Consider the following 12,260-nt stretch of genomic DNA (forward strand, 5'->3'; position numbering starts at 1 on the left):
GTCTGGGCTGGGTGTGACTTAAGCTCTCCGTACACTCATCTCTGGCCACATTTTGAGTATCTCCATAGTAAGGGGGAGAACGTGGGCCCGTTTCCCACTTGTAGAAGCTGAGGGTCCGAAAGAAGGGACTCAACTTAAGTATCTCAAGGTGAGGCTCAGGATGCGTGCCTCCCCCAGCTGTGCCGGGCCGCAGGAAGGGGGTCTTGGGGGCAGGCAGACCTGGCCTGCATTCTGTGAGCGCCAGGTGTGGGTGACCTTGGTGAGGCTCTGTCCACCCTGGGCCTCACTTTTGCCACCAGTCAAGGAACAGAACTGGGTTAACCTTGCCCTGAACCCACCCATCCCTTGTAATGGATCAGATATGTTTAGACATGCAGGCAGAGCTTCTAGCCTGCAGGGATCATCTACGATTCTGTGCGTCGCACACTAGGCTCTGCTTCCTTCTGCTGGATATAGACACCGCAGACCTCTCTCCCCTACCTCTGGTTGTGCAGTCCCTGGTTGGAGCAATCCCCTCACAATGGGCAGCTAGGTTGCTGCCAGTCACTCAGGAAAACAAGCAATGCTGCAGTGATCTGGACTGTACCCTTGCACACCCACCTAACGACCTCGATTGGTAAACCACAGACGCAAGGTTGCTGGGTCACAAAGCGCCAGCGTCTGTACATTCCCAGCGTGGCCGCGAAAGGCATCCCAGCCCCATCCGGGTCTTTTATTCATTGCACCATCAGTGAATGAGGGCTGATGTGGTTCCCGGCTCTGACCTAGGGCCTGGGATGGCCAGTCTCCCGACTCTTGTGGATTTATATTCTAGCCACGGGGAGATACACTATCAGCAGGAGAGGGGTGCTACTCGGAAAATTAAATTGGGGCCCAGAGAAGTGACTTTTTGTCTTTTTTTTTTTTTTTTTTTTTGGAGCCAGGGATTGAACCCAGAGCGCCACACCTGCAAAGCAGGCGCTTTGCCACTGAGCTACATCCCGGCCCTGAGAAGTGAGTTTTGAGCAGTGACTTAGCAGCAAAGCCTGCGATAAGCATCCCTGCAGCGTGGGAGTGAGCGAGGCAGCCGGCAAGTCGGAGTGCTGGCCAGCGTGCTGGGCCTGGGTGGACAGTGGTCAGAGAGAAGAGAAAGGACACAGACAGAGGCCACTCCACCGAGGGCCTCGCAGGCCAGGGGAGTGTGGGAGTCCAACCTGCAGGTTGGAGCCCAGCAGTGAGCCCAGGGGCTCCCCAGCTGCTGTGTGGAGGGCGGCCTCGGGGAACCAGGTGGGGCATTCCTGCTGCCTTTGGGGACAAAGTTGCCGGGGCCTCTGATGGGGGGCTGGGATCGGAGGCTGAGAACAACACACAGATTCAGGACAGACTCAGGGACCTTGGGCCAGCAGGATGGTCTAACACAGAAGAGGGGAAAGACACGTATCCACATGACTCACAGGCTTTGGGCCTGGGCAGTCGGACCCATCTGCAGAGCTGAGGAATGGGGAAGAAGAAGCTGGGGGGCTGGGCGGGGGGGGCTTGGTGGCAGCTGCGGTAGGTGTGAGAGAGATGTGGGTGGACCTGTGGAGAAGGGCGGAGGCTGCTGCTGACCACGGCAGCGGTGAGGATGGGGGTCTTGATCTGGGGGCTCACTGCATCCCCATTCTGGTGGCAGTGGCTCCCTGTAAAGAGAGAAGCTCAGGGGCTCAGGTCTGGCTCCATGAAGGGAGCTCGGTGGTGGGGGGACCAGGAACCCCACAGCAGGGAGCGAGGGCAGGCTGTGTGCGTGGAACTGCCAGTCTCCACCAGCGGGACCCTCTCTCCCTCTGCCAATCCCTGGGCTGGGCAAGTAGGGGTGCAGGACATATAAAAGAAGAATCAAAATGCAGAGATGGAAGAGCTAGAAGCGGTTAAGTACAGAGTGAAGCAGGGGCCTGAAGGGCGTCAACAGAAAGTGTGTACTCCCTTCTTTGCAGAGAAGGGGCCAACCGGGTGGGACCATGAGGGACGAAGAGGAGTCCACTGAGCAGGCTGAAGGGAGACAGCCTTGTGTTCCCGATGCCTGTGCTAAGGCACAGAGACCTCCAACAGCCCAGGCTGCATTTCCTGACTTCCCAGGAAAACTCTCCTGTCTCGGGCCCAATAGAGCCTGTGAGGAGCCCTGAAGTCCTGCTGGACGTGGCCTTGGTCCTGGCACCTGCTCCAGCTCCTGCCTCTTGGCTGGGATTCTCCCAGTACAGCAGGACTGAGCTTGGTGTAACTGGAGGTAAGGTGAGGCCCTGGGAGCTCTTAGGAGAGCGAATTAATGAGTTAAGACAGAACTGAGGAGGTACCCCGACACTTAAGCCCTGGACCCCACGGAGCTGCCCATCTCCTCTGCCCCTCCTAGTGAGGAAATACCTGTTAGATGACCATTAGCTAGAATGTCTCTTTCTCACTGGCTCCATTCATGGGAGCACCTCTGGAGGAGTCCTTCCGGAGGTGGTGGGGCGCTGTGTGCAAAGGTGCTCCCATCTGGGTCTCCTCCTGCAGCTCAAGGCTGTTCTTCCCGTCTTGAAGGGCTGGATCCCTGGGTCAGAGAGTGGGTCAGGAAGCCAGGGTACAAAAATTACAGGCTTGCACCACCATGCCTGGCTCAGTCCTGCATTAAAGAAAGAGTCAAGCCAGGTGCCTGTAATCCCAGAACTCAGGAGGCTGAGACTGGAGGATCGCAGGTTTGAGGCCAGTCTCAGCAACTTTGACCCTCAGCCACTTAGTGAAAACAAAGGGTTGGTACCTTCTAGCAAGTTCTGAACCATCCCAGGGCTCAAGGGCATGAGGAGCATGAAAGAGGTCCTATCAACAACTCCATCGAGATGAGGAAGGGCCAGGGGTCAGCTGGGCTCCTTCTGAAGACAGCGAGTCGTGCGTGCGTGAGTGCGTGCGTGCGTGCGTGCGTGCGCACCTGTGAGGTCTGCTGCCCTCACAGGGGATCCCAGCCAAGTTATCATTGGGCTCAGAGAAGGAGGTGGCAAATCCACCCATCACAGGGCGGAAGTGGTAGGAAAGGGGTGCAGAATGGAGCCCCCACATACTGGCTCCCAGGGCCAGCCATGAACCCCAGAGCCCTGTGTTTCCCGGGCTGCACCAACCGGAGGCTGAATTATCACAACCTCAAACCTTCCCAGAAAGAAGGGAGCTAGAAAGATATGCCTGGAGCTAGGGGGAGCTGTGGGAGATTCCCAGGGCTGAGGGGAGGAGACCGTGGCCCTCAAAGGGGGTCAGGCATCCCCAAGGTTCCCCCAAATCAGTTCCATGCTGTGCTCTGGCAGTCCGGTTGAGATGCCCCGGCGGCCACGTTCCGTTCCGGGAAGCCCTGGCGACAGGCATCCTGGCATCTTGAGAAGGTCAGGGGGTCTTGCTGGGCTGAGACAGCCTGTGGGGGTGGATCTTCAGCAGCCTGCAAGGAGTGTGCTCTCCGTCCACTCCTCAAGCCCCCGGAGTTTGGCCTTGGTTGTCATCCAACAGAGTGCCAGGCATCCTGAGTCTCAGATTTGAAAGCAACTGGAGACCTCTGCAGGGGCGCCCTCCCGCAGGGCAGTGGTCCCCTCAGGGCACACTTGATCCACTGCTTGCTCATCTCCCAGGATGGGCAGCTCCCTCCCTACCACCAGAGTCAGGCTCTGCCTTCCCTCGCTGGCTCAGCTGGGGCAGGCTTTGTCTCTCAGGCCAGGCGTCTGGATTCTGCCCTAGGGAAGCCTCCCCACATGAGCTCACCTGACACCCCCTCCACCCCCGCTACTTTGCAGGTTTCCTGGCAAGCCAGGAAAAAGCCCTAGAAGCCTGGGAGCTTTTTACTGGCAGGGCAAGAACGCCAGACCAGGCAGCTCAGCAAACTTAGCCGGGGATGCTGCCAAGTGCTGGAGACACAGAAGTCAGCCAGAGAGCGGCTCCCGAGGCTCTGGGCGTGCTGGGATGGGAGCTGGGGTGATCGCAGTGCTCCTGGGCTTTATGAGGATTAATTTTCCAAAAGTAGAGTGGGCATTTGGGATGGACGGCCAAAAGAGAGCAAAGCCCAGACAGTCAGACGGCGGAGCTGACCGATCGGCTGGGGACGGAGAAGTTATATATCAGGGCTGGCAAGCTTTCTGGAAAGGTCCAGATAGTAAACATTTTAGGCTTTGTGGGCTGTATCGTCTCCGGGGCAACTACTCAAACACTGCCATTGTCGCTGGGAAGCAGCCGCAGAGGCTGTGTAAATGAATGAGCGCAGCTGTATGCCAATAAAACTTTATTGGTTGACACTGAAATCGAAGATAGGATTCTTTTGATCCTATCACGAGATAGGATTCTTTTGATCCCCCAACCCCCACGCTCAATCAGTTAAAACTGTAAAAAACCATTCTTAGCCCACAGACTGTACAAACACATCCCACAGGTCACAGGCCAGGGGCTGCTGCTGCCTGCGCCATTGGTGTTTGGGAACACGGGGGACGGGGCTCCAGTGCCCAGCAGGGCTTTCAGGTTGATACGGTCAGAGGCTGGCATCAGGTCTCATGCCTACCGCCCTGGGTAATGAACCCAGGAATCCCTCAGCCTGCCCTCCTAACCCTCTGTCCAGCAAACCACTGCCTGCCATGGAGAAGCTAGAAGGCTGTGTACATTCACGTATCTAGGGACAGTTTCCTCTAAGATGTGTGTTCAATTACAGAGGAATACCAGCTTATTATTAGAAGAGAAAGTAGCTGGGAGAAATAGCACACGCCTGTAATCCCAGCATCTTGGGAGTCTGAGGCAGGGGGATTGTAAGTTCGAGGCCGGCCTGGAGAACTTAGCGAGACCTTGTGTCAAAATAAAAAATAAAAAAAGGGCTAAAGAAGAAGATGGTTTGAGGCCTGCTTCAGCAACTTGGCAGGACCCTCAGCCATGTAGTGAGACCCTGTTTCAAAATAAAACAATGCCCCTGGGTTCCATTCCCAGACCCGAAAATAAATAAATAAATAAATAAATAAATAAATAAATAAATAAATAAATAAAACAAAAAATAAAAAGGGCTAGAGGTTTAGCCCAGAAGTAGAATACTCCTGGGTTCAGTCCCTCAATCAATTAGTAAATGCAGGCATGGTGGGACATGCCTGTAATCTTAGTACTCTGGGGAGGATCACAGGTTTGAGGTCAGCCTCAGCAACTTAATGAAGCCCTACTTCAAAATAATAAAGCAATAGAGCCGGGCGTGGTGGCGCACACTTGTAATCCCACCATTTGGGAGAATGAGACTGGAGGATGGTGGTTCGCGGACAGCCTCAGCTACTTAGTGAGGCCTTTTGTAACTCAAAACAAAGAACAAAAAAAATAGGGCTGGGGGTGTCCCTCAGAGGAAAAATGCCCTGGGTTCCATCCCCAGTACTAAAAAAAAAAAAAAAAAAAAAAAAAAGTCAATAAAGCAGTATAGACAAACCAGTGGAAGTTTCCAGGCCGCTCCCCAGCCTGGGGCCACGGAGCTCTGGACTGCACAGGCTCCACCCCTCCTGAGGCACAAGGACGAGGACTCACCTCCGGGCTCCAGTATTCACCACACACAGCTCACGACTGCTTCATGGTGCGAGTTCTCCCCGGGTCAGCACCGGGATCGCCCTCCGAGACGTCCACAGGCTGGGCTCTGGCACCGTGCGCCCGGGGCCCCTGCCGCGCTGGCGTCCAGGCTGCTCCCAGCGTCCCGTGATGACACACGATGCCGTCGTGACCCCGGCACACATATCTCCCTTTGTGTAGCTGGCCTTTTCATTGGAAAGGTGCTCAGAAGCAGAGCTGCTGTGTGACAGGGCAGGAGAAGGCGAAGTTGGAGGGATGCAGCCGCGCTGCTAGGGATGGATGCTGCAGTCCTTCCTGGACCAGGGGACCAGGCCCGTCAGAACCGGACACCTCGGCGTCTCCAGTGCTCCCGGATGGCTCCGGCCCCAGGGTGGGCCGACCTACCTCCTCCTGTGGGTTCAGGCCAGCACACCTGCCCTGGCGGTGACCGCTGGGGACAGTCCAGGCCTCAGGCTGTTTATCCAACCCTCCACCTGAAAGGGATGGGCACTCGGGACAATCACACAAATGCCAGGATCCGGAAGGAAGAGAAGTTTATCGGCGGGGGGGCGGGGGGGGGCACCTGACAGCGAGAACAGCAGCCCTGTGTTTTGGAGATGCAGGGTCCCAGGGCTGACATTTTCAGAGCTGTTTTCTGCTTAGTCAGGGTCACCCGATTTCTGAGAAGCTGTCCTGGCGGAAGAGTCTTAAAATGGCCGCGCTTACGCCAATTCCACCCATGCCTTGAATAGATTATTTCTCGTGCGCTGCTTAGGGCTCGAATCCTGAGCTATGGTGGTGAACACAGTCAGGGTCCCGACGTTCCAGCTGTCACTGTCCAGTGAAGGCACATTTGTGCATCGTGCACTTAGCGATCGCTTACTGAGGGGCCACTGCACGTTAGTGTTCTAGACACTGAATCTATAGCAGTGAACACAAGAGGAAAAAAAAAAGCCCTGTCCTTCTGGATTTAGTGTAGGGAAGGAGATCCATAATGCATACATAAACGAAAGACAGGGGTCAGTATGATGGGGACCTGGAGGGGACGCCAGGAAGTCCTGGGGAGTTGTTCTGTATGTGGATGGGCTGGGGAGACCCCTGAGCAGAGACCTGAGGGCAGGAGGGCAGGAGCTGGATAGATACCAGCAGAGGGTCTGAAGGAACAGTGAGTGCAAAGGCCCTGGAGCCACTGATGGGGTGGTGGAGACGGATCAGCTGGGCAGAGAAGAGCTTGGCTCTTGCTCCAGGTGAAGAGGGGTTCCTGGAGAGTCTGGGACAGAGAAGAAAGCTGATGTCACTTACAGATTGGGATTGGGAACAGATAGCAAGGGCTGCAGCAGCGAGACCAGCAGGAGGCTGCCATACTTGACCCAACAAGCGAGCTTAAACCAGGTTGTCTAGCTGAAGGCGGTGATCAGGAAGGGGTGTGTATGGTTTAGGTACAGAATGTCCCCCAGCAGAGCTCATGTTGGGTTGGCAATACGGAAATGCTCAGAGGTGACTCAGGGCTGGAAATCTATCGTGGATAAATCTATCGATGGCCTGACAATCAGCGTGGACTCCCTGGGTGGCAAATGCAGGGCGAGGAAGAGCCGGAGGAAGCCGGCCACTGCCATGCTGACTGTCTGCCCTGTCGCTTCCCCTGGCTCTGCCTCCACTGCCCAATCAGCTGTCTTCCACCATGATGCTTCTGCCTCGGAGCTGGAGCTGGCCAACTATGGACTGAAACTCTGAAGCTGCGAGCCCATAAACCTTCCCTTGTCTAAGGTGTTCCTGTCGGGGATTTTGGCTGCCGCAGTGACAAAGCCAATCCACCCAGGGAGGGACTCTGGGATACTCTGGAGGTGGTCACGTGCTTCCTGATGGTTGGAGGTGGGTGATAAGAGCGTTTCTGGGTCATGGGCCAGAAAGACGAGTCTGTAGAAGGGGAGGGTGGGAAGCACGAACTTGCCTGCACTGGGTGAGTCAGACCTGCTCTCGGACCTCAGGTGGATAGGCCTGGGCAGGGTGGAGTCACGCCTGCAGCTGGGGGAGAGGATCATGCTGGAGACAGGATTTGGGGGGCTGTCAGAATGCAGATGGATTGCCTGGAGGCCAGCTCGGAAAGGGGGAGCAGACAGAGAGCCAGAGGGCCCCAGCACGCTGGCATTAGAGGACAGGAGGGTGATTAATATTTATAGATGCGGCGGGTCCCAATCGCGCACAGATACACGCGGAAATCCATTATAGGTGGTATGGACGCCTTTATTTGTGGGGAGTCGACCGCCAGCCCCCACAGGCCCGCTGGGCTAGTGGGGGAGAGCCAGTCCCTCTGTCTCTCTATCGGGCTTCTCTCTGAACTCGCTTCTCTCAGATCCAGAGGGGTGGTCTCCTCTGGGAATCACAGGGCTCCGCCTCCTAGCTTCCGGCCCCACCCCCTGCAGGGCAGGGGGCTCGAACCTTTCATCCTGACCTCTTTGACTAAGGGGGGGAAGGGTTAAGGATGGTGGGGCAATGATTGGCTCCTCTAGTTACTTCCTGCTGCGAAGGGGCATCGTCAGTCAGGGGCCCCAGGTCGGGAGAAATCGGAATCTGAGCCCCCGGAAGGGGGCAGGTGGGTGTGGTCGCAGCGAGAGTTGGAGGTTACCCTGGAGAGCTCGGTGACATGGTTTGCTTTGAGAAGACTAACAGGCAAGGTGCTATTAAAGAAAAAGAAAATCATGAGAGTGGAACCCAGGCTGGGCAGGAGCCCTTTTAGATACGAGCCATATTGTCACTAGATCTATTAATACAAATAGCACTTCCCTGAGGAAGACATGTGCCACCCCTTTAGCAGTTTTTCATTAGACCAGAGTCATTAATAGCAGCACCTCCCGGAGAGGACCCCACACCACTCTTTTCAGCAGTGAGTGGGTATGGATTTGTCTGGTCAAACAAACACCTGTTACTGTGTCAGGAGCATCAGTTACCAATTTTAGAGGTTTTAATACTTATGGCAATTTGGCATCCAAAGAGGGAGAGCACCGTAATATGTAAACAAGTGGACCTGCTAAAATATAAACATCAAAGAGAGTTATGTTGAGAGAAACAAAGTTTAGTGGGTCCCAACACCGGGCAAGAGAATTTGTCCTGGAGCTGTTGTAACGGAGCCCTTTTAGATATGGCCTAAGCCATCGGCAGAGGCAGGAGAGCTTGCCGTCATCACCCCGGACCGAGATTTGGGAAGGAAACTAAGGCCTGAAAGATTGAGCAGGCCACCAAAGAGGAAACTGGCTTACCCTGTACCTGTAGAGTTACCCTGGTCCAGCAAGGAAGATGGAGGAAGGAGGACGAGGGATTCCAGGAGCTATCAGTTCTTGGTCAGACCAAATAGGGCCAGTGGCAGGTCCTTGTCCAGAAGGGTAGACCCCCTGTATTGAGATACCTGAGGTCCACCGCTTTTTAAAGGGCACTCACCTTTCCAATGGCCATTTACTCCACACCTGAAACAGGCTCCTGGAGGTGGTTGTCTTTACTGTCGTCCTCTCGTGGGTGGTGCTTACCACCCGGAGGGCTGCCCTTTCTCCTCCGGCCTCAGGGCGGCTACCAGGGCTTGAGACTGTAAGTCCGCCATCTGACAAAGATGGAGGGTATGCTCTACTTCTACCTGTTCCTCTCTGGAATTAAAGACCTTAAATGCCATATTCATCAAATCTCAGACAGGGGTCTGCGGGCCATCCTCAGCTTTCTTTAATTTTTTCCGTATGTCAGGAGCCACTTGCCCAATGAAATGGGTGGCCAATATGATCGAGCCTGCCTCAGAGGATAGATCTAGACGGGTATAGCGTTTAAGAGCCTCTCGCAACCGATTAAGAAAAACTGCTGGGTTTTCGTTTGGACCCTGGGTGATTTCTCTAAGCTTATCATAATTAACCACCTTATGGGAGGCATCTCGCATACCATCAATAAGACATTGTATCATATAATTCCTTATTGCTATTCCCTCCTTTACATTATAATTCCAGTGGGGCTCCTCGGATGGAACTGCAGCTGTGCCAATAGGAAGCCCCGGATCTGTTAAATGAGCCTGGTCAGCTCTTTCCCTGGCCGCTTTCAGGATCCGATCGCGTTCATCTGCAGTTAGAGAAGAGGTTAGAATGACAAGCAGATCCCGCCAAGTTAAATCATATGCTTGTACAATATGTTGGAATTCTTTGATAAAACCAGAAGGATTGGTAGAAAAGGACCCCAGTCTCTTTTCCAGTTGAGTGAGGTCAGGAAGGGAAAAAGGGACATGGACCCGGACCACCCCTTCTGCACCAGCCACCTCACGAAGTGGGGCCAGGAGAGAGGGAGATGGGGCTTGTAACCCAGCTGGGTCAGACCCCGGCACCCACATTTCATCGCAAAATGGTGGCTGTGGGTCCGCAGAATTATAAGCCTGTGACCCAGAAGGGCCACCAGGTGGCGCCTGTGAGTTGCCACGTGGTGTCCAAGATGGCGGCTGTGGCTGGCGGGACTCCCCAGCCCGCATGCCTCGGGCAGTAGAGCCGGTAGAGGGAGAAAACAGAAAATGCAGTAGCCAGAAGGGCTGCATATAAGTGAGGTCGCACCATTTTGCCGACCGCGTACAAAATTCACTGAGAGCCATCAACATCCTAGGATCTAGCGTGCCAATTGCAGGCCATCGAAAATTATTAGTTAAATCATATGTCGGCCAGACCTTAGTGCAGAGAGACACGAGCCTCTCAGGGGACAGTTCCCTGGAGAACCCCAAAGTCTGGAAATTAGCCAACACACGGCCCAGCGGAGACTGAGAGTCGATCTCAACCTTTGATGGCTGACTTCCCCCCATGAGTTGTAAGTGGGCAAGAACGAAGGCAGATCCCCAGCGTACCAAGGCCCTGCCCAAGTCCGGAACAGATCGGGGATGTCAGAGAGAAGATGTCTCTTTTCTCTTTACACAACCCCAAATCAGCCTGACCGATCTGAGAGAACTGGAGGATACCAGTACCGGGTTCAAAAGCAGTCTGTCAGAATCCCCCCCAGTTCGGTAGAGGCTAAAAAAAAGCCGGAGCCCACTAACTCCCTTAAGAGGAAGCTTACCGCTGAGAGAGGCTGCTGTGGAGATTTGGCCTGAAATGGCTGCGAAAAGTTTTTTTAGAAATGGTCGCCGACTCCTAGGATTGGTTAGGAGTGGAAAGTGGGAGGGATTAAAGGTGGCGAGGCCTCCAGTGAGGCCATGAGGTGGGAGGGGTTAAAGATGGCGAGGCCTCCAGTGAGGCCATGAGGTGGGAGGGGTTAAGGATGGTGGGGCCAAGATGGCGGCCCCCCAGTGATTCCACATGTCCAAGATGGTGCCCCCCCCCAGTGATTGCACGTGGGGGCAAAGATGGCGGGCCAAAGCTGACGCTCCCCACCCCAGTGATTCCATGTGGCTGCTTACCGGAATGGCCGGGCCCAGGCAGCAGGGGTGGACGGGCACAGGGTGAAGGGCACCAGGGCGCGAGTCCGAGTGGAGGAACCAGCTGGAGCGCAGGCTGGACTTGGCGGGGCGGGGGCTGTTCAGCAGAGTGGCGGCCGCCCAGATGGAGGAGGAGGCAGCCGGCACAGGGGCCCGGGCCGCCTGGCGGGTCGTGCGGGCCACGCACGGCAGCACCGGCGGGCAGGTCTAAGCAATGCCGGGCACAGAGAAGGCATGGGCACGGGCGGCAGAAACGGCGCGCGCGGCGCCACCACGTATCTTCTTTCAGCTTTTGCAGAAGATCACCGTGTGCCCACCTGAGCGGGGCCAGCAACTCTCGGCCCCGGCGCCGGCGGGGCAGGCGGGCGCTCAGAGAGGGGATGGAGCCGGAGTGCGGCGCTTTTGTGTAAAGTCTGAGCATGGAGAATCAGCTGCAGGCAGAGCGGATGGAGGGTCCAATAAGCACAGGTCCAAGTTAGGCCCCATAAGTCTAATACGGCTTTTGGCACCAACTGATTAATATTTAAGGATGCGGCGGGTCCCAATCGCGCACAGATACACGCGGAAATCCATTATAGGTGGTATGGACGCCTTTATTCATGGGGAGTCGACCGCCAGCCCCCGCGGGCCCACGGGGACTAGTCGGGGAGAGCCCGTCCCTCTGTCTCTCTATCGGGCTTCTCTCTGAACTCGCTTCTCTCAGATCCAGAGGGGTGGTCTCCTCTGGGAATCACAGGGCTCCGCCCCTGGCTTCTGGCCCCGGAGGGGAGGAGTCTGCCAGCAGGAGAGCTCAGACAATGCGGGACCCCATTCCACCAGCTGGGCCGGATGCTGAGAGATTGGAGCACTAGCCACCAGCTTCCCTCTGGAAGACAGAGAATGAGCAGCAGCCCAGTGTAACAGGCAGAGATGGAGGGCCCCAGCGCGAACCAGGGAGGGCTTCCTGGAAGAGGGTGTCTAAGTGGAACCCCGAGGGTTGCAAACTTATTTCCCAGGTGGAAAGGGGAGGCCCAAGCTGAGGGCGCAGCACAGACAGATGTCAGCAGGAGACGACCAGTGCAGCCTTTTGGGGAAGCTAAAGTAGAAATGTCTGGCATTACCCAGGACCCGAGGAGGCCAGCAGAGCAGATGGCTGGGTCCTCAATTAGACATGGGCTTTGAGGGGCGGCCAGGAGAGGGTCTGGGGGCAGTGATATGGGGGATGGCGGACCTGTTCTGGGATGGGCTACAGAAGAAGCGACTGGGGGGAGGAGGATGGAATCAGATTTAGGGTGCAGGGGCATGTTAACGGGGTGAGGTCCCCATGGGGGGA

The sequence above is a fragment of the Muscardinus avellanarius genome (assembly GCF_963383645.1).
Source record: "Muscardinus avellanarius genome assembly, chromosome: 13".
NCBI classification, from domain to species: Eukaryota; Metazoa; Chordata; class Mammalia; order Rodentia; family Gliridae; genus Muscardinus; species Muscardinus avellanarius.